This window comes from Pezoporus occidentalis, unplaced genomic scaffold, assembly GCF_034315485.1.
Source record: "Pezoporus occidentalis ecotype Australia unplaced genomic scaffold, CSIRO_AGI_Poc_V1 ctg41, whole genome shotgun sequence".
Taxonomy (NCBI): domain Eukaryota; kingdom Metazoa; phylum Chordata; class Aves; order Psittaciformes; family Psittacidae; genus Pezoporus; species Pezoporus occidentalis.
This window is the reverse complement of record NW_026915736.1, coordinates 2,478,550-2,502,122: the sequence shown is the minus strand read 5'-3', so window position 1 is coordinate 2,502,122 and position 23,573 is coordinate 2,478,550. Positions and strand designations below refer to the sequence as shown.

The window sequence follows — 23,573 nt, the reverse complement described above, 5'->3', positions numbered from 1 at the left end:
GGCTCAGTTCTTTCTAAAATGCTCACATGCATTCAGAAATAGAACGACATTCCTTGTTTGCGTATCACATCTAGTGGCTTCAGCACCACCTGGACATGGCAGCTGTAGTACTTGCTGTCTCCCCAGGGATGGGCCTTCCAAGACAGGCTTGGTGTGAGTATCCAAGGTTGCACCTTCAACAGTTGTGAGCCTTACACTTGCAGGATCAATGCAAGACATGCAGGTTTTTAATAAAAAAAGGTCGTAACATGAAAAAAAGGAAAGCAAGAAAATCCTTCCTTGAGGAAGACTGAAGGTAGATAATGGATACGTTTAATACCACCCTCAGTCATCTTCCACCACAAAAACCATGAATGCTGCACGCCAAGGACTACGTGTGGGCCACAAAAGCATAAGTGAAGCTCAAACAGTAAACTTAACACCACAGCCAGCTGAATATACAAACAGTCAAGAAGTGGCTGTGCTTGGCTTGGGTGTCTCTATTGCTGTTCTAATCTCAATGATGAAATGCTTCAGATACAGCAACATGCCTCAAACAGGCACGCGCAGCACCCACTGATTGCAGTAGGAGCTGCATGGGCTTGCTGGAGAGGAGAAAGGAACCCTTTGTGTCGTACCAAACACTGGAGCATCCACCAGATGATCTACTTTTTAGTCACACTTTATCTCATGATCAGCTGGGCTGAAATACTAAAGACATTGTCAATTGTTCAGTGACAGAAAAATAAAGCTGCAGGCTGCAGTTGATGTTTACTAAGGTGTTGATGAGCTATTAATTTTATAAGGGCACAAAGCACTGCAAAAGAAATCCTGGAAAATGTAATCAAATGATGAAAAATATTTCATACTTTTCCTATGCCATTGTGACCGTGTCTTTTCATTGGTTGTGCATATACACATATGTACGTGTAAACTTTCACAAACTGTAATTTGTACTTGTACATAAAAAAAATACTGTTTTAAAAAACTGGCTAATGCTAACCTTCAAAAAGAGTATAAATATCATTGTTTTCCTCAAATTTCCTTTGCTTACTGAAACATTGAGAACTGAATATTGCAGGTATATCCCATACATTAAAATAACATTGAAGAGAAAGATGAAGCAACCCTGTAAAGAAAGTTATAATCAAGTTTAAAAGAAAACCGAACAAAAAACCTCAAACAAACAAAACACCAAACCAACCAAGCAAAACCCACCAACCAACTAAAACAAAACAACAGCCACTGTACTGGTGATGTGCTGAATTTGATAACAGTTCTGAAGCCAAAATGGTCTCCCAAGATCTGATACTTACTCCTACCTTCTGCTCAGTCTCCTGAGCAGCCACAGGCAATAAATAACACATTACCCACACAAGAACTTCAGTACAACATAATTTCAAACCTTCCACTTCCATTCTAAAATGAATAAATTAACAAACAAACCAAAGCAAACCCAGAAATCATTTTCTTGCATAATTACCAAGAAGACCCTAGACGAGAGTCAATGCAAGAAAGGCTTCCAGATTAATTTCTGTGACTTTCATTTTCAGTTTCTGTAGTCTTTAGAGTTTATATTTGCTTACCCACAAAAAGTTGTCTGATTTTACTGCTTCACTGTATATACACTCAAAAGTGTACATTTGAAAGTTGCTTCCTTATGATACTGCAAAAAACCCCCAAACCCTAGCCTACACAATTTTCTTCTTTAAGGAACCAAGGAATCAGTTGTTCTTTTGAAAAAATGTTAATGTTCAGTATCAAAAAAAATGCAACTGGAATGAAATGTATTGATTCTTCTTCATACAGAGAGCAGTCTCTCCAAGCAACTAGTGTATTCTATATAAGCAAAATAAAGTTATATGGTTGCAAAGAAATGACACATTCCAATTGATTCTAAATAATTACAAGAAATCTTTGTGTTTGGCTAATCTGGTTCTTCCTTGTCATGTATATGCTTGCTTGTAGATCTAAACAGAAAACTTAAATCTTTGCCTTTGAAACATTAAATGGGATAAACCTGCTTTTCAGGGTCTGTTTCCTGGAGATTTTATACACAGTGGAGCCACTTACCTCTGAATCAAGAGAGGTGAGAGACTAACCATCAACAGAGCTGAATCTTTCAAACAAACATATAAATAACCACATAAAGTATAATGTAAAATAAATTAAGTCTAAACTTTCCTCACCTTTAATAAAAATAACCCGAAGTAGGTGGGATTTTTAAACCACTGCTCATGGTTGTTTCTTTTCTTTTATCACAGTTAAGAAACCTCAGCCTTCCTTCCGAATATATTTTCAGATACATTCAAACCTTTGCTTATGTTAAAACATTGTTAAAGAGAATAGCAATAGTCTATCTGTCAATTTGCCCCAGCAGAGCATTTTCTGGCTGTCCTGGGTTCAGCAGTAGCAGTCATTTTTCCCCTTCTTGGTAGCTGGTGCAGTGCAATGTTTTGACTTTCAGCTCAGGAACAGAGCTGATAACAAGGATGTTTTGGTTTGGCCAAGGACTTTGTGAGCCTCATGCTCTGCCAGGGAGGAGGGGAAGCCAGGAGGAAGCAGAGACAGGACACCTGACCCAAACTGACCAAAGAGGTATTCCATACCACAGCACGTCATGCCCAGGAGGTAACTGGGAGTTAGCCGGAAGGGCTGGGAGACTGCAGGGTTGGAGGAGGTATCGGTCAGTGCTTGGTCGGGCTGGGGGGGGGGCAAGTTATCGGTCGGCTGGTGCTGAGATGATGTATTCTCTTCCCTTGTTATTTCCTTTATCATTATTATCACTGGTGGTAGCAGCAGTGATTTGTGTTATACCTTAGTTACTAAACTGTTCTTATCTCAACCCGTGGGAGTTGCATTCTTTTCGATTCTCCTCTCCGTCCCTCCGGGAGCAGGGGGAGGGCAAGAAAAGGGGGGGAAGTGAGCGAACGAATTACCTGGCTGGGTTTAAACCACGACACTGGCATTTGGCAAGTCATTCAGCAAGTCATTCCTAGAGGACTTGTTCAACATATGGCCAAATGTTACACAGAATGTAAACCATCATATGTTCAGCATCATGGAGGAAAGGAGAAGCAAAGCGTAAAGTATTGATAAAAGTCAGTCTCTGGTAGCATTCACTTCATTTTCCACAAAGGGTCAAGTCTCAAGAGTCTGTCTTTGTCTTCAGCTCTATTGCATTTGTCTGTAATGCAGTAAGAACACTTCCATCTACAGAGTCTGTAGCTTTTTCCTGAACTTAAACCTCCTGATTAGTAAGCATTCACTGTACAGCCAGCCAACATGTGCATCATACCCTCTTTTAGCTCCTCCCAGCACATTGTTTGTACCTTAGTAAAGGCTTTTATGTTACCGGTATGATGAACCATGTTTCATGTGTAGCAAAAGCATACCATGGTGAAAGCCTTATCAGTTTCTTCTTAAGAGAAAATGAAAGTATTTTAATGTTAAAGCTCAGAGATTTAATGGTAACATACTTTTTAGGGTCAGATTTTCAAAACACATACTGCTTTTTCGAAGTTACTTCTGGGACCAAAAATGCAATCAAGTTTGTGGTAAACAAAGATAACTGGGCTTTAAAGTTCTGATACCTGCATTACCCACCACAGGACAGAAACAAAAGAACAGCAGTGTACCCTAAAGCTAAAAGCAAATCACTGGCAAGCTGTGGAGTTCTGGGAACTTGGTTCAGCAATGTTTTCTTTGTTTCCTTATAATTGCAGAAAAAGATAAGCCGGGTGATAGGGTGGGAATAAAAGGAGCTTTTTGAGTTAGATGTTTCCTACTAGCACAGGTAGTAATTTGAGTTTCTGATGACAATGGGGAGACAGCAGAGCCTGAATTGAGCCCATAGAAGTTTCACTCATACTTCTAATCAAACTGAAGGCACACTGATCACTCACATACACAGTTACAATAGACAAAAAAAGATGTTTCCTTCTTTGAGGTTTTTATCTGTTACCATCAGTAAAACAACTGGGTGCATGCCAGGCACCATTTTTTAATTGGGAAATGTTGTCCTGTTAGTCATGAGGTTATTGAGAAACTGGAGATGTAGAGATGACCACTTAGTAACAAAAATCCCCACAAAACCTGTAGGCTAAACAAAGACACTGAGTATGTGTTTTGAAAATGTATTCTTTTTACCCTACACTTTTACAACTGGAACTACCTAGAGGCACAGCACAATCTGTGATCCAGTTAAGCGTTAGACGTTGGATGATGCTTTTGCTTCCATTCAACAGAAAGAACCAAGTCATAAGAATTTTGAGGGTGCATTTCAATCTTAAGCTGCAAGCCAAGAAAGGGTGCTCATGCACTCTATTCTGCCTCTTCCATGTGCCTCTCATTCCCAGGCACATGGAATGAGTGCATGAGGCCAGCACTGCTGCACCCCCAAGTCCCTGGTATCTCTCCAAAGGTGAGTTCAACACCTGCAATACCAGCACACAAATGCTGGGGGTGGTGAGATGGAAAACGAAAGATAAGTTAAGCCCTGCAGCATTCAGTGACAAGAGGCAAAATGAGTTAAGTAGCCTGTAGCCCAGAAATGTCAGGCCACACTCCAAGATCACACTGAGACTACAAGCAGGCCTCTGACTTCTTTTCATTCATCTTAATGCCCTGTTGCTTCTCCAGGATCATCAACATGTTGTAGATCACAGCATGGTTACAGATATTCTCTGAAAGCCAGAAGACAGATGAGCTGCTTTGTTGAAAATTAATCTATATTCTTGTTTTTCATCACACGATATTCAGCTCCTCAATAATCAATGCCACTAGTTATTACTGGCTGAGAAACTAATGTTGCCAGTTTCCTTCAGCTGTATTGATCAACCCTTTCTTGGTTTGGTCTCCAGACATCCATGTTTTATCTGGAACGGCTTCTTACAAAAAAGCAAAACACATCAAGCCATGATTTTTATTAATTTTATTACAGAAAAGAGTATTACATGTCATCTGTAATCATTTTACTTCAACTACTAACTATGGTGTTCATCACTTAGAATTAAAAACTTGCATCTGAAAGATACTCCTCCAGCTGATTCAGGAGATTTAGTTCAGTTGTAATACCTTGCATGTTACTTTGGCGAGTAGACACCAAGGAGCACACTCCAGACTTCATGCAGAACTGGATCAAGGACAATCACATCAGCTTTGAACAGCCTAGTGTGTCCACAGTGAACAATGAAAAGCCCTGAAGAGAGAGCTGTAGAGATCCTGGAAGCAGAACATGTGCATTAGGACAGCAATGTCCTAATTACAGCAATACAAGCCTGTGGGAAAGCTGCTGTAACTAGATTTTAAGGAGCAATGGTCTGATAAAACTATACTGTTTCTGGAACAGCCATATGAAAAGGCAGTAGAAGGGTCTCTGCCTAGTGACCAGTGTGTAACAGACATCTGTAAAGGAGAAGAAATCTTCCTTTATGAAGATTTCCACTTTAAGTTCATGGAAACAGTAGCTTCCAACTCCCTTCAGAGCAGGACCCTTGCCTTTGCTTAAGCGACTCCAGAACCCAACAAACCTCCCGTTTTTGAACAATGAACTTTCAAATCTTACTTCTTTTAACCTCTCTGATATTGTGAGATGGAAGAAAGAAAACCTTACTCTCTCTTTCATACCAAAGATAACAAATCCTTTCTAATAGCAAGCTGTTACATATACAACCACTGTCAGAAACTGCTCAAGGCAGAGCAGCCAACAAAGCCAAGTGCCTCTAAAACTAAACAGGACATTCCAGACCCAGGGGGCTGCTCTCCTCCTCAGGGCTCAGTCCGTGGAAAGCTGAAAGCACAGAGAAGGACAAAGCCTGCTGCCTAGCAAACATATACTCTTGCACGACCCTGCAACTTCACTTAAAGCCTGCTACATTTTCTCCCATCCACTTGAACACCACTAGCTGTCTGCAGCCAGAGCATCATGACCTGCAGCCAGGCTTCTGAGGTGATGACATCCACCCAGGGACTGTGCTCTGTGACCTTCAAACAGGAACATGATCCCCCAGAGGTGCTCTGGCCCCTTTATACTCATTGCTACCCTTTGGTCAAAGCCACTTCATCTACACTCCTATAACTGTTGAATGCCTATACAAATAGCAGGCAGATTTCACACACACCACATTTACCTTGCAAAGTGGAGAGAGGCCAAAGCCTTTAGTACCTAATTATTTATAAACCACTTTCTGATTCTTAGTTTTTATCTAAAGAGAGCACAGTTTCATAACATGTATCTCAGGTTATCATATTAGGGCACAGATAATGGGATATGTCATGATTTAAAATAGAACATACTAAAAGCAAAAGACAATTGGTGAACAAGTCTCACCACAAAATCCATGGTTTTATCTGCCTAACTTGTATTTCTTTCCATTTGTACCTGGGCACTATTCAAAGTAGTTAGTAATGAAAATAAAGTATGGATAAGAATTTGATAATGATCCTACAAACAAAACTATTTAATGTCATGAACATGAATAACTTTGGAATTCTGAGCACTTTGCTAAAACCCCTCTAAATCAACAGCTTATTGTTTAACAGTTAGGGTGCACAGTGCCTACCAGCATGGAATGCTAGCGGCAGAGAATACTTCATAAGCATACTATGGGATATCCAAAGTACCATATGAACAAACTATTTTACCACTTCTAGTGCTGTATCTGATTGAGTTGTTTCTAGTTCAGGAACAACTTTTTATCATTTCAAAACAAATTATTCAGACATAATGGTCTCTGTTTAAAGATCTCTTCCATAAGTTCCGCTAAGCATCTCTCAAAAATACATATTTTGAGAAATATGAATGTACACACATAGTACACTTGTAAATCTCCACCTCTTCTTATATAATAGAAATTTTGTCTGCTTTCTTTTTGCAAATGAAATTTCACAGTTTCAAATGCATTGCCCTTGAGGGTATCGAGTAATGTGATAAAATAATTAAAGGTTTCTGCTGTTACAATGAAGATCAGTATACAGTGGGTCATTTATTTTGTCTCACTTTTCAGGATGATCAAAGCACTGAGGCGATAAGAGGGAAGCTAGTGCTTTTTATGTGATGCAAAATCATCCAGCTGTATGTCCAGTCATTGCCTGGTGCTGCAGTGCAGCTCCTGAAACAAATCCTCGCCTGCCCCCAATGACATTAGGAGAACTCAGGGCCTGCTTTTATTTTAAAATGACAGAAGCATTTTCCCTCTGAGGTAGAAAATTTTCTTGATCACAGTATCTGATGTTATTGTTTTGAAAGAATCATCATGAAATTTATAATGGCATTTGTTTATTAAACATAAACATGGAAGTTAAATAAAGTGATAGGAAAAAAGTGTGAATAGTATGCATGGAGCCCACTGTGAATGCAGATGGAATTTCTACGGTTCACCTGACTCTTGTCTCATTTAATGATGACAGTAAATTGCACAGCACAGTAACTGCATTCCACACTGCATATACCACCATGCAGCCGCTGCTACTGGGGACAGATACTCCCTTCCAGCTTTACAATATTCTCTCTGACTTAATCACCACATGGGATATTGGAGAATAGTCTCTAGGATATGAGAGGAAGTCTGTAACTTCAACATATTAACTAAATGGGTACGAGGAAAATTAGCAAGAAAAAAAAGAAATCTTGTTTTTCTCACCCCTACCCTCTCCACACATAGAAGTTAAAGAGCAGATTAATTCTTTGTCTGGTTGCCATGAAAACTAAGAGATGTAGCCTTACCTCAGAGGAAATGATGTTATGCTCACACAACGAATAAGAAATGAGAACTGCATGGTCCTACCTCAGCAACATAAAGCTGAGTCAAAAGAAAGTCTTTCTAAAACCCAGGCATGTGTGGATTCTAATCAGCTCTGTTTATAATGTCTGATCATAGTTAATTGTTCATTAATTCCACCATGTCATTTGTTCAGAGATTATACCCTCCACATAATGAATGTTTTGGGGTACTCTCCCGCAGAGGAAATTAAAATACATAATAGCTGTGATTTTAAATAGTTGTCTTAGCAAACTTAGGTTTGAATCCATTGGCCTAACCAGTTTTTAGAAAGGTTGTAAAACATCAAAAAAAAAATGTCTGTTCTCTTGAAAGAGGAAACAGATGTGTAAATCAACATGTCTATAGAATCATGAGTTCCTCTCTAGTACTGGGCCTCACCCTGACAGCCACCTCAACAAAAAACCTTCCCCTGAAGGGGATAGGAAGATGGAGGGCTTCAAACTTCCAGGTGCATAATTCACTCCGAGTTCAGCAGGCAGCCCAGATTTTCGTTGCTTGTAATTAGTATTAATACCATCACAAACACTGAATGGAGCAGTCACTAAAAGAGCACACAGCATGAGATACCTGTATTAATGATAATAGAGATGCTCATGTTTCACTCATGGATTTAGGAAAACACTTAAGTAAATTAACTTACTCCACTTTACAAAATGAGACATATCCGTGCACTGTCACAAAGAACATGATCAACTGAATAACATCAATGAAGTATTTTACTGCTTATTTGAGTCTCCAGAATCACGGATGTGACAAGAATGACAGTACATGCTTAACTGCCATCACCAGGGGCTCATATTTCATTTCACTTGCAGTCTTAAGGGTAAGTTGATCCTTAACAGCTTTCATGAGACCGAATTTGCCATAGGTCATGATGTATTTGGAGGGCTGTAGCAAAGAGAGCAGTGTTAGGGATTGAAATGGTGCCCTTTGCTCATGGGAAAAAAAGGGCCGGGGGGGGGAACTCACCAGATTATACAGAAATTATTTTAGGAATCCCTTGCTGAACATAACTGAAATATTGCAATCAGGATTTCAGCTTTCCAAAACACTTGCAAATAAATTTCAAACCAAACAAAATATTTAAAATAAAATCCTTTGGTTCAACATGCCAAAGCAAAGCTTTCAAGTGACTGTAGGATTTTTCATTTTCAAATTATTGGTTTGGTTTGGTTTTCTTCTTTTCAGAATGTGTTAATCTTGTTATTGACTTAAATATTTTGCTGAGCTTAGATCAAATTTGTGATATTAAGTGTATTAAACTCTATATTTTTCAAATAAATAAACTCTTAGCTGAAAAAAATGGCCTGAATTAGTTGCTAGGTTTTAACAGTATGTTCCAAATTTACATTAGTATGTGGCATACAAATAAATGCCCAAAGGAGAATGTATATCACTTACACTTTATATATTGGATTAATACTGCTGTACCACCAGCCATATGAAGACTTAATTAGCTGCTTAATAACCATGATTAAATCAATACGAGTGCAATGATCAGCTGTGACTTAATGGTAGGTGGCCTTCTTTGCCTTATTTAATGGATTTATTGTTTCCATTTTCAAGGTTTTCTCACTGTCAGTGTTTGGCCATTGCCCACTGATGTATAAATGCTGATGACATTGGTTCTTTAAAAAGCAACCATATAAAGAAAGCAATGTCTTAGAAATGTCAAACTTTGGAGTTGATCAGAGTCCCCAGTATTTCAATGTACTCTTCAAGGTAAATGATGTCATCTCCAACTCACAGGGTTCACACTCAACTTTGTTTGCACAGAGCTGGGATAACAGCTTTTCAGGATGGTTCTTTTCTTGTAAAAACTCTCTCTACCGATGGGTAAGCACCATGGGCCCCATTCAACACATCACTTAAGACTGGACTAGGCTTTAAGCACACAGTGCTCCCTCTGTACTCAACTGAATTACAAATAGACTTAAACTTAAGTGCATGCTTAAGTACATTGTTGGATTAGTGCCAGAATATTTAGCACTTTTGACTAACCAGACCCATGACAAGAGAAGCAAAGATATTGTGAAGTTTACTTAGTCATTGGTCAGCACTTTTTTATTGCCTGATTTTTCTTACTGAAAGCAGAGATAAAAATTAAATAAAAATTTCAAAACCAGAAGCTGCCCAAAGTTTTCCTTTCCTGTCAGCCCAACACATAAAGCTGATCGGCCTACCTAGTTGAAAATATTTTGCTTTCTGAAAACTGAAATCTGCCAGCACATGGCATCATTCTTCCCTGCGCATTTCAATTGCAACAGCAAATACATCTTTTGAAACTAGAGGTTTTTAAAACCAAAGCAATGAAACTTAATTCTCTGGAGGGAAAGATTTATTTAATTTCCTCTTTCTGATGAGATAGGTGAGTTCCTCTCATTATGCAGGCTAAACTAGAAGTGGTTTGATTCCCTCCCACGTTCACTCCCATTGCATTTGGCAGCATCATTCAGGAAAGGCAACAATGCTATGGCCCATGGGTCAAGCATTTTTAAAAGTCATTCTAAGTACAATGTAACAAGACTTAAGTCACCCAGAACCCTTTAAAGTGCAATCTTGATGTTTTTAATACATCAGAATAGAGGAAAAATGTTCTTTCAAATACCAGCAATACCTTAACAATGCAGGGCTGAAGGACCAGCCTTCCTCCAATAGCTTCATTGGATTGTTAGTATACAGTGCCAGCACAGCCACCAACAGTATCCCCAAAACTATGTTGTCTTCTCATTATAGATGGAAGTCTGAAATCCAGCATTATTATCACTGCTCTGCTATTAAACATTCTGGTTTTGCTATTTACAAAAAGTGCATGTTGTCATTCTGAGGCTGGTTAATACACTCCCTCTGAGTTACCTCTAACCTTGTCCTCTCTTGCCACCACTCGTCCCCTAAGCACCTATTAATGTGTCTTCCTCAAAAAGCAGCATGTATCCAAAATAAGGCTGCTATATATTAAACCTAAATTGTACTGTTAGAAAAACCTCCCTAAAGCTATGCAGTCCTAATCTGTAACCACCTAATATAAGAACTATAGACAATCACATTTATTGAATCACAATAAGTGGCTACCCATGAAACCAAACTGATTCCAGGCAACCTTCATCCTAAGACTTCATATATTCATTCAATTTATGTTTGCATGAACAAAACTATCCAACAGGCAAAGGACTGAATATTCATCTGAACAATAAATGCATAAAATAGCTGATATTAACAAAATCAACTGTCACTAGATTCTAAAAATATGCATCTTAAAAAAAAGTAACTGTTTTGAAAAACTAAACCAGACAAAGCTGAGCCCACAGGAACAACCAATGCATTGCAAAGTTCCAGACAGAAGCCTTCAAAAGCTCTGGAAGGGATTTTGTGAGATCTCCCTCCACTCTTCCTCCAGTTTTGTTTTTTGTCTTTATAATTTCCTCAATCTTTCCTTAAGATACTGTTATGTTTGAATATAAATGTAATCTGCGACTTTATTTTTCCTTTAGGGATATTACCTTTGCTCGTCTTTCACGCAACTCTTTCAGACAATTATTGTCTAGGAAACAGGAATGTAGTTGTAGAGAGCATGTCTTGCAAAAACTAGGACAGAGATTCTGACTTGTCAAGAAAATGTGAGAAAATTTTACTGCAAAAGAAAACTAAACACAAAGACACGCACATAGAAACACAGGAAGCTGAATTTTGTTTTCACTCTTAATCTTTAAGAATTAAAATATATATGTATTTTGGTTAGAAGACTGCTGGTGTTGCAAACAATTGCTGGTTTTTAGGAGTAAATGAATTGCTCATTTTGTACTAAAAAGAAAAATCTCAAAACTGACAAGCCCCGATTAATTTGTGGTTACCTCTTTGTAGGTGGACCTTGACAAGGCACTAGGCTACACAGTATACAATATAAATTCATGCAACCAGGTAATGGATAAGAGATCTTATCTTTTCAAGGACTTAATTAGATGCAATTTCTTGGATGTCCTCCAATCAATTAAATTTCTCACCCTGCTATATAAAGCTAGAGGGTTTTTATCTTTTTGCCTACTTCCATGCCTGAATTTCTCCCCCTAACAAGCCAGCATCTCTGTTTGGGAAGAAGGGGTTCACAAGGACAACTGCAGTCCCAAAGCACCAATGCAATTAGAAAGCAGCAGACCTGCATGCAGCCCCATATTTGCTTGCTTGCAGTACAGCTAACACTCTCAGGGAAGAAAGCCACCCCTTACCCATCTTATCAGCCATACATCACCATTACTGATCATAGAGAATATCTGCACTGGAGTCAGCAGGATTTGGAGCCCAGTCCCCATTTAGGGACTGAATACTTGCTAGCTTTGTCCTATTCTGCTTCCTCCCCTCCTGGGTTTTATCTACTGATTCAGCCTAGGCAAAACACTGTGGGTTAATAAGGAGCTCCTCAGAATAAGGGTTCATGTCCCAGCAGATAGTTACAGCCAAAATAAAACCAAACTTCTAGGTCAGCTGCCCCAGTCACTCCTCCTGTATCTCCCACTTAATCACTGCTCCCATTTCTATATCAAGGCCCTTTCTAACACTGTCATTAATTTTTCTCATCTTCTTTCAGATTGACTTGTTTTAAAAATGCACCAGCTTTGTTTGTTCATTTGCATTTAGTGGTAAACAAGGAGAAAGGGGCAGCTTTGCTGTTGGGAACAAAGGGCTACGGTTTTGAACGGCTTCCCTGCGGTTCTTGTTTGGTCATATCTCTTGTGACCAAAGCATCTCTTGGCTTTCCAACCAAAGGCAGATTGTGCATGTGGTCTTTCAAGCTGAATTTATTGCATATGTTCAGTGGTTCTTCTAATTGGACCTATGACTTAACCACAATTCAGTGAGTTTAGCTTCAAGGATAACAGGCCCGTAGGTCAACAAGATGGTAAATACGACATTATGAAATACACTACATTTAGCCATTTTAGATTGAACTCATAGAGTTCTAAAAGAGGGTTTGGACAATTTTCCTGTATATTGGGTGGGATAAACAGAAACAATTCTGAAAGAGCTTTAAATAAATCTTTAGTAATAACACACATTTCTATCTAACACTTAACTAGTATGATCAGTCATTCTAAAACAGCCGTTAGCAAATGGCTTGGTGTAAAATATAAAAGAAAATTAATATAAATAACAAATTGATATTTATACTGAATACCAAGGTCCATAATGAGAATAGTTACCACGCATGTTTTGTCCACACCAAAAGCTATTTTAAAATCATATACTTCTTTAAAAAACCACATTTCTCCTCCAGAATTATGGCAAGACACCAGTAAAAATGTTCATGGGAGCTGTGGACACAGCCAATAGGTCACACACCAGGGCAGCACTGAGCAGCTCTGAGGTCCTTAAAAATCTATAAACCCTGCACAGGCCTTACTTTGTAGCAATAGTCCTTAGAAAAGGCATGCAAAATATATTCTTTATTAAAAACAGAAAAACAGTCAGTGCTTGCCATTTGAAGAGAAATCCTTAAAATGCAAGAGAAATATGGAGATATTTTACAGAGAGGAAAAACAGGGATTAAATGAACTGCTTAAGGTCAAACTGAAAGAGTCAGTGAGAAAATTCCCTACCCTTTGCTGCTTGGATGACTTGAAAGTTTGCATGCTTTTATCTTTTGTGTGGGTAGTGTGTGCTGAGTGTGCAAAACATTTCTTAAGCCTTCTTTAAGCATAACCAGACATTCTGATATTACAAAAAAGGTAGACAGGAAAATATCAGATAGGAATATCAAACAACATACACTTTCCCATAACTGCTAAAAAGCGTTGGCTGTTCCTCAGGCTGCCCTACTTAGAAACTTTGATTGTGCACCCACTGTCATGAGAGATGTTTTCCTCTCAACATCTTTTTAATCTTTTCAGACTGGTAGAAAAACAGCAGTCCTTAGTTATCAGAATTTTGATGTTTAACAGCTTCAAAGTGCTGGTGTTTTCAAATTAAATCAAATGGTAGGAAAAACTAGGACTGCAGGTATCCAGTGCATTCACTGATTCTCCTTGAAGATGTTATATTTGCTTAGAAGGTAAAAATGTATTAAAAAAAGCCTTTCCCACCCACTCCTCAGCAATGTTTCACTAGGGATGTTTTAACTTTTCAGAGTCTTATATAAGAAAAAGGAAACTGTATACAGCCACCCTGCAGAACATCCTGTCTGCTGGCCAAAACCCGTCTCTTTTGAGAGAAGCTTCCACAGTACTACAGGAGAATGATGCATTTACTCACACATAGATTGAGGCTCTTTTTTAACTTGCTGCACCATGAAGTGTTTGGTACACATCTCTCTCGTCTTGGAGGATCTTTCTCCTCAGGCATGGAGAGCCCTCCAGACTTACTTACCTATGTTTCAGGGTCCAGCCAGCAGTCAATTTCTGAATAATATCTGCATTAATTTTCCTAATGTCTGTGTGTGAAAACATTAGCCTCAGCACCAGAGATGATTGCTAGAGTCATACAAATCTGAAGGGGGCAGGAGAACAGGTTTTAGACCCAGATCACACAGACACTGATATTTCCTCACAGGCCAAAGGTAAATTCAGCTGATGAAATGGCTGCAAATGCTAAATGTTAAGCCAGTGATTACTGAGTGGGAAATGATTACAATTTCAGAGATGCCATCGCAGAGTCCAGAAGAAGTGGTGATACAGTTATGGGAGAAAGAAGAGAAAAGCTGTGTAGGTAAAAATAAAATTATTTAATTTATGAAGGAAGCTCACCTAAAGCTACAAATGTCTATAAAATACTCTCATTAGAACCCTGGAAAAATTACTTGAAAGTAACACATGGGTAGCTACAGTCAGTGGCTCAGTTTCACCTTAGCCTTCTCTGTTAGTAAAATGCCCTGTAAACTCCTGTTGGGAAGTGGAAGGAGTATCTGTGCAGTGGATATTAGACAGCTCTGCTTTTCTACAGGTTCCCAGAGAACACTGGAGACCCCTCCAGATGAGTAAGCTTGGGGACAACATATAGGACATGCCACTGGGAAGGACAGCTAGCCAGGCTAGATGTAACAATATTGATTAACTGAAGAAAGTCAACAATAGAGTTATACTATATCCTGACATTTAAAAGCAATCCCCCAGCAAATGAAACAATGTGCTGAAGAGAAAGTGAATTCCACAACTCCATCTTCTATCAAAACGGAATAAGGCAGGTAAAAGTATGCTTTATTAGAGGGTACAGACAGGATAGCATCACTGTGGTGTCTCATTTTAATACAGCCTTTAAGGAAAGCTCTTTAGAATATGCAAGTCTGTGGGAGCTAACTGAAAGGTAGATATCAATAACTGCACTGACTTGTGAATTGTTCTGAGCTTTGTGAGTTCAGATTGTGATATGGAAGTGGATGGTGATGCTGTCATCTGAAGAATTGCAAAAGAAAAGTGACAGAAGTTTAAAAGAGACCATTTAACTTTTTGATTTATTATCTCTAGTGACTTTTTCTTTCAAACTGCTTTTTCATTAAAAAGAGGATTTATAATGCCTTCAGGAATCAATGGCAGCAATGGAACAGAATCACACTGTAGACTACACAATAAAAAAACTTATTTATATTCACCCACATGGTGTACACTTCTGAAAACACCACTGACAACTTTGCGGACAGCTTCTCCCTAAAGACCCAACAGCACTGGCAGTAGGCTGAGAATGGCTTTCCAAGAGCCTCTGCATGGAAGCAAAGAGAACATGCTTCCTCTGAAATTAAAACCCTTGTAGCACCATGCAACCTCTCCCAATGTAACTAACTTCTTCATCTCCTAACACAGATGTAGAATTGCTGTGGGAATCAGGGACACTTTGGAGGTGCCTGACTCAGGGCTATGGAGCAAGGAGACTGGTGTAAGGCACAGGGAGCCCAGCCTGTGCTCCTCACATCCTGTGTAGGGTCACAACCAAATCCCTGACCAGCATCTCCCCTCCTGCTCTTGCCCTGCACACATACCAACTCATTCACACAGTACATGCATTACTTATATGTTCTGCTGTTTATAAATCTTTCACTTGGAGGGGGTGTGAGTTTTTGTACTCAGGCCAGACTCTTGAGCAATGAAAGCACAAAGATGCCATGCTGCTTACAACAGCATCATCCCCAGCTTGGCAGATCACATCATCATTACAGGAAGAGTATTTGTGTTACACCCCATGGTTACTGCTTGGTACTAGTGAACTATGACAGTATTTGAATTCAGATTGGTTACTAGTTGTTTGTAGTCTATAAGAGTTCAAGGATTTGCATAATCATGGTGCTTATTTTTAAAATGTGATTATGCACAGCCACTTCAGCAACTCCAGGAAATCCTTTCATGGCACTCGGAATTCAGCAACGACCTGCCTCCTGACTTCCAACTCTCTTACTCCAGCAGAGCCTGGATACTTGGTAGCAGCTTACTTCTAAAGGCAGAGGCCACACGGTTGAGAACGGGGATGTACCTCAGAGATAAACTGACAAGATTTCATAAAAAGAAACTTTCCTGCTTACATATTCTACAAAAATGAAAACAATTGACATACCCTCATCACATCTGTGCATATGTACTTAAGGGGGTATTACAAATGAGTGGGTAATACATGAATGCAATTCAAGCTTCTTTATGCACCAAAACTGAGAGCTGTTTGGAAATCCACTCAAAATCTACTAACCACAATCTTCTATAAGCCACCATGGACTTCTTTGCAGAAAGCAGGCAGTGATTTCCACTGACACTGGGTCAGGTATCAAAGTCATACTTGCATCCCTTCCTTCACAAGGGAGGCAAGTGACAGGATCACAGAAGAATTTTGTATTTACTAAATATTAATTCCATGAGTGGAGCACCTAGCACATCTGCAAGCCTGCCTGGGTCCTGTACTAACAGAGATTTTGCTGAGGTAGCTTTCACTAGGCACTATGTTACATCTCATATTACACCCATGAAATAAATGCAGACATTGTGTCTATGTAACTTGCTAACACCCGCTAAGGTACAGACCTTCATATCCTGCTTCTGCTGATGAGCAATCAGTATGTTAACAGAGGCCTTGGATACTACTACTTTTATCAAATAACTGCTTCTGTAAAGTCCTGTTAATTCCAGTTGGATAAATGTGGAGTAAGATATATTCTGGATAAACTAGGATACCAGAAACATAAGTGAACCCCTTCTACCTTGTACTTTTCTCTTTAATTATGTATTATTTTCCACGAAAAAATAGGAAGATACAGAAGTGAAACTCAAACTGCGATTTAAAATTGATACATAAACCGTGATGACACAACATATAACACATTAGACACTTCAGCTGCCTGACAGGCTAAAATCCAAAACTGTGAATAAAACAGAGCTGAACAACAAAAAAGGTAAAATACATCACTCAGGTTGTTAAAACAAACCATAAAATCTTTTCTAAAATAATGTCCAACTGAAGGTGACTATGCAGTGCAATGTGTCTTGTGTCTTTCTGCAACTACAAAGGCAAAATAGAGTTTTAGTTCTTGTACAGAATACAGCGGTATTAAACTGCTTGTGTACATCAGGGAACTAACAATTTTATATGGACAAAGTTTAATGTTAAATGGTCATGGCTTCCTAAATAATGGAGAATTCCATCTTATTGTCAAAACTTTTTTTTTTTTTTAGCACATATATCCCAGAGTGAATTTTCTTTTCCACTAGCAAAACAATCTTATTTCAATCTAATTCTCCTGTTCACATTTGTCTTACTTACATAAATACTAAAGGAACATTCTGTTGGATTTCCCTTCCAAGTCACCATACAGTGATTTCAATCATTGTAAAAAATAAAAACAAAGCTGACCTCTTCCATGGAGATTAGTAAGTAGTCACCTTGCTGAGGACTGGCCAACAAACCCGAGCTCCACACAAATACCACGCTCAGGCAACAGGCGTACAGGAAACATTTTTAAAAGCGTTATACAATCCCAAACATCCATCAGAGATGCCAGGGATTGATCTGCAAAATGCCCAAAGCTCTCGGCTGAAGCTGCAGGGCTGGAGGATACTCGATACCTTTGAAAATGAGGACGCTGCTTTAACTTACCTCACATACACTGTACATTATCCTCTGAAGGCACCTATCCTTTTTCATTTAATATATGGGGCTATAGCCTGACTCCTGAAGTCAGGAACAATGTGGGGCGGAGGTATTATCTCGGCTGAGACCCCCACACATCCCAATCTAACAGGGAGGCATTATTTTGTAAAGTTGCTAAAAGGCCTAAGATGTTTCCATCTTAACAGGTACTCTAGTCCTGATCAAACCCTTAAGGCCCAGTTCTCTATGCCTTTACAGCTCAGTCCAACTCAACACTTGCCTGAGTCAGAAAATCCCTGTTCCCACTCTACCAGTGACCTAAACACCTGTACAAAGTACTGAATAGCAACAAGTCCAGCCCTTTATAGTCCAAAATTCCATTCAAATCAACGTGGGAATACATCAGGCTTTGCATGTGGATTAAGCAATTTTTTCTTTTAAATGCAACTTATAATTTAGACCTTTTTTATCTATTCCTTTCCTTTATCCACATCACAGACACCAACAGCCTAGTTCTTAAACTCTGTTTCAGTCAAACTAAGTCTGATTGAGTCTAACACTCTATTTTAACAGGTGCTCAGTTAGTTCCACTAGTCCACAAATACTTTGGCTCACAGTAACAAACCTTTAACGAATGGCCAAGGGGAATTGTATCAAAGTATGCATGACTTCTCCTGAAACCATCAATTTAAGCAAGTTAAGAGCTTGAAATTAACAGTGCTTTGACTTTTGGCACAGGGCTGAATATTTATATCCTCATAAGCATATTTATTTATTTTTAAATCACTGTTCACCAAACATCATCTTTAAACTTTGGGTTTGCTTCAAAAAAATCCATTTTCCTATAGAAGATACATTTCCCCCTCTCCCTCAGCTCTCCCCCCCAAAAAAACAACAAATAAAACCCAGCCCCACTGGAAAAAAAAACAGAAGGATGAAAGACTCCATTAATACCAGCCAGATAGTTGAAACAGTATTGATTTACACTCTTCGAGAGTCCAGCTCTGGGTCTAGTCAGTGAGCAGTCTTACAATGGTGAGCTTGGCCATACTTAGTCCTCCCTCTTCCCCACCTCCTCCCACTATGAGCTGGTAACATTAAGCATAACATGGTTTATAACTCAAACTGACATTTGCATAATAATAATGGCCATCCGTAGTGATGGCACAATCCTGAGACATCAAGATGGGGAAGAGAAAAAGGTGGATTCCAAACTTGCCTAAATAAAAATGTAAATGCATAACAGTGTAAAATTTTTCCTAGCCTTATAAACGACAAAGTAAAACTGAGCAGTGCCCACTTCAAATGATGCTGTAGTGCTACCAACACAATACAAAGTAATCTTTTCATTCCTTTGGGGGTCATCTTCAATGAAGGAATTGTTTTTCCAGCTGAATAGAAAAACCCTTTCATCACCAAACCCCATGCTGTTAAGAATTCAACACTGCTAGTAGATATCCCATCCACTAGTGCCCATAAACATCTATCAAAATCATCTTACATTTACGTAGTTACATTTGCCTCTGACAGAGCATCATGTCCAAAATCAAGGACACGACTGAAATTTTACTCGCACCTAGGAAAAAATCACTGATTTAACAAGTTTTCAAACTTCAGGCCCTAAATCTACCCAATGTTTTCATTTATGAAAGGTCAATGTTTGAGCAACATCTGCCTGATTCTGCTTTAATGCTAACAAGCTAAGGAACAATCATTTGTGCCCAACCTATTTACTGCCTACTACTGTGAAGTTCAACTGTTCAGAATCCATGAAACAGATCTCTCAAATCTTGAGACATGTTTAAAAATAATGAAATAAAAAAAAATTAAAAATAGAAGGGGATTTGTACTTGTTATCAGAGTTAAAGGCCTTGAAGCTCACATTTCAAGTTTCAATTTGATGACTGGTATAGTTTGCATGTGAAAACTTCACCAATTCCAACCTGAACTGCTTTGTAAAACCACAGGACAACAATTCACTGTAGGAACATGTGCCTGTCAGAGAAATAATTATCCCTGTTTTCCTTCAACCTGCTTATCACTGTAAGCCAAGTGAAGAAACCACTCGCATTGAGGCTGGTCAGCACACAATGCTTTTCTCGCGTTAATTGTGTTGGTGCAAATGGTGAATTTTTTCAGCCTTATAAGACTTGTACTGAAACCTTGACACAGCTGACTGAGATCCATAAAACATCTGACAGCCCCAAGAGAGCTTAGGCGAAAAGAAACAGTGGGAACCTCCCAACTAGGATATGATGATGCTCCCCTGGGGTCCTGCTGCCCCTGGGAGGTGTTTCCAGCTCTGCTGCCTTGGGCAGTCCAAGCCATCTCCCACAGGCCCTTGCAGCTGGGCGCAGAGCCCAGCCCAGATGATGCACAAACTCCTCAAAGCCATCTGAACAGACACACACCTACAGCTTGATCACCCCTGACACAGCGTTTCAATTTATACCTACTAGGAAATTGCAGGGCATTTTTTTTCCAGCACACCTGAAAGTTAAGTGAGGCTTACGATGAAATTACCGGATTTGCAGCACTGGCATCCATTACTTTACCTGCTGCTCACAAGTTTGCAGCAGCAGAAGATGTGACAGCAACAGCCTTTAACATCTCAGAGATGGCAGCAGCCAGGTTTTGCATTATGCTCAAGCTATTCTGTGTTCCCAAAGAACATGCTAGCTCCTGAGCACTACATGCAAGGAAACCACTTCAGCCCTATTGAATATTGTATGCAACTTAAATCATTGAGTATGTGCCAAGACCTGCTGTTCTCTTCTACTATGTACTGAACAGAGAACACAGAAAAAAATAATTCTGAGATTTCACCTTTATTTTAGGATCGGCACTGAGTAAGCAACTAATTTTTTCCCAGACATTGTTAAAAGACAAAAATTTTCTAGTTTTCACAAACTGAACTATGCATGACAGAGATGCACTTTGAAGAATCAAGTAAGCTATCCTATCAGTCACTTATTATTAAGGGTGACTTGGATTTTTCTATGGTACCATTTAAGGCTTAGATCTGCCCTTGGGTGTAATCAAACTATTTGCAGTGTAGGACACTGCACAACCATCCAGAGGCAGAACTGCTTGAAGCTGTAATATAAACTTGAACAAAATTAATGGGAAACTTGTATAGTGCAGACCCTTCATTGTACTCTGTTCACTTGCTGGCCCCATCCCTTTCTCTTGCATGAGTTAAACTAGGTAAGCTCTGAACAATCAGAAATGTCTTGAATTCAGGCGAAGAGAAAGAGTGTGGTGGGCCCAGACAGCACAGAAGCACAGTGTCTCTACAGAGCTGTTTGATAATATCTCACCTTGAAATGAAATAGAATTAAATATAATGGGGAGCTTTGTTTTGCGTGTATCTTTAAAAAGGTCATTTCTCTGGTACAAGTATTGAAGCAAGCCTTAACAGAAACATTATTACACTGTGAATTGCTTAATCAGTCAAAACCAGTGAAATATTACCTTCAGACTGCAATCCTCAAACTAAATAGGAACATAAATCAGCGTGACTGCTGCTGGTATCATGAAGTCTAGGACACTGGGTGCTCCCACCAGCCTTACTTTCTAACCATTGGCTGCCTTGGTCTCCTTGCTAAATAAATTATTCAGAAACATTAGCACTCGGTTGTTCCAATGTGATTGGAAGACCCTAAAGGATATTTCTGTATACTGCTTAAGCAAAGGGTTAGCTTTGTGCAGTATCATGTGATCAACAAAAAAAAACCCTGAGTACTGCCTGCTTGTGGGTGGTGCAGAGGAACAAGAAGTGACTCACAACTCATAGTGGAAAAAATGGGGGGAAAATGTTTCAAATATTCAGGAAAAGTACAAAATGTCAAACCAAAATTATCGGACTTCCTATGCCTTATGTACTGGGTGGCAAAACCATGTCTTTGCTATAAGACTGATGCCTAAATGTATAAATTACAGGACAAATTGCTGCTTTATCCACAATTCTGCTAGTAGAGAGAGCCACTACATGCCCTGAATCTGCAAAGTCCTAAGGAAACACAGAAAGAAACTGCAATAAGCTACGAAATTCCAGTGTGACATGAAGGGGTTGGGCATGGGGGAACCCCCAAAAAAGCCTCTGGTGCAGCATAAAGCTCTCTATTTTATCTCATTCTTAAGATGCAGAAAAAAAAACACTGGAAAAAATCTACACATTTGAGATTAATAGGCTGATATTTCTCCATGTGCCACTCTGGTTGCTAAGAGATTTCATTTCTACAGCACAGTGTCATATAAACAATAAAGCATTTTTGTCCACAAAGCAATTGTCTCACCTCACTGAATCAAGAGCCTCTCACTGCCACATCCCTTCTATATTGTTTTAATTACAAACTGTGAGAAAGCACCCTCACACAAAGACAGTATATGGATATGGCTGGGCATACTATTGTTAAACTTGAGCACATTAAGTACAACATGGTCTTCCTGCATCATGAGTAGAGTTAACTGAGAGACTATACATTTTAGCTCACAAGTCATAAGTAAATATGGGTTGACAGACCAGCTCCTAAAATTCTTAACTGCTGGGGGGAAAAATCCCACCCTGATAGCTGCATTACAGACCTGCACTTACCCGAAACAGCGAACAAGAAAAAAATGTTACTAATTCAGGCCAGTTTTAAACAGCAACACCTCAAAATTGGTCCCAAAGACAGAATCTTATTTTCACACTTTCCTTTATATTGGCAGAAGATTCAGAAGTCTGTATGTATGCATTCACATGGAAAAAATACCTAAAGTTAACATGCTGCAGTACATTCACTGCAGCCATCTAGTCTCCTAACGTGCTCACTAGAACAGAAGGCAGTGGGTTTCTTAGTGCTTTTGATTATGTGTAGTACTGCCATGGCAGAGAAAAAAGAGAAAAGGGCAGAGAAAGGCTGACTCTTACCCAGCCAAAAGACGCACATATGTTAGAGGAAATCTACATGTCATTTAAGAGGCACATGCACCACTTCTCTGAGCATGTGAAGATTATCCAGTGCCCCCTTAGGGGGGTTTCACAAAGGCACACAGAAATACTACATACCCAGGTTTCCACTAAGATAATCAGCTTCTTGATGTGTTCTTGAAAAATCATAATAAAATACAGCCAAAGACAAGAAACCATGGCAGTGCCTTATTTCTATGGAGCAGAGTACAAGGTGTCATTTTTAAGGACATATCCACGCAGCTGCCAAAGTGGCTGGCCTCTTTATCTGTCATTATGCCACAAACTATAACTATTTTGCTTCATACCTTAGAGAGAGAAACTGTAAGGCTGGAATCACAGAGAGGCTCCCTGACCTGAACAATGAGCAATGCAGTGCCTGCTGAATTTTTCAGATCTTAGTTAGCTGGAGGATTTTCTACAGCTAAGACAAATCTACAGCAGAGAAAACCAGGCTCTGTGATCTCAGTCACATACCTCCCTAACAAAAGAAAGTTGCTAATAACAGATTGTTACAGCTCAATTCTGTAAAACAGCTCAAGTTTAGAAAAAAAGAGAAATATCAAAACACCTTATTTCTGTGACATTATCCCAAAAATGGATGTCTCAGAAGCCAAACATGCGACACAGTCCCAACACAAAGAAAAAAAAAATATCTGCCTCCACACACATCCCTTTTAAGTACATGTATGTAAGGCTAAACTAGTATGCTCTTAAACCTAGGAAAAAGCTCAGATTTAACCTCACATCATGGTTACAAACTATTTTCAACTCACAGACAGTTTGCATATCACAGTAACACAAGT

General features: G+C 39.2%; 1 protein-coding gene across 10 annotated transcripts in view; it reads right to left on the bottom strand.

Moving 5' to 3' along the window:
* The window catches only part of ANK3 (ankyrin 3), a 379,098-nt gene that overhangs the window by 184,586 nt on the left and 170,939 nt on the right, over positions 1–23,573 (bottom strand). The gene's annotated exons all lie outside the window — the stretch shown is intronic.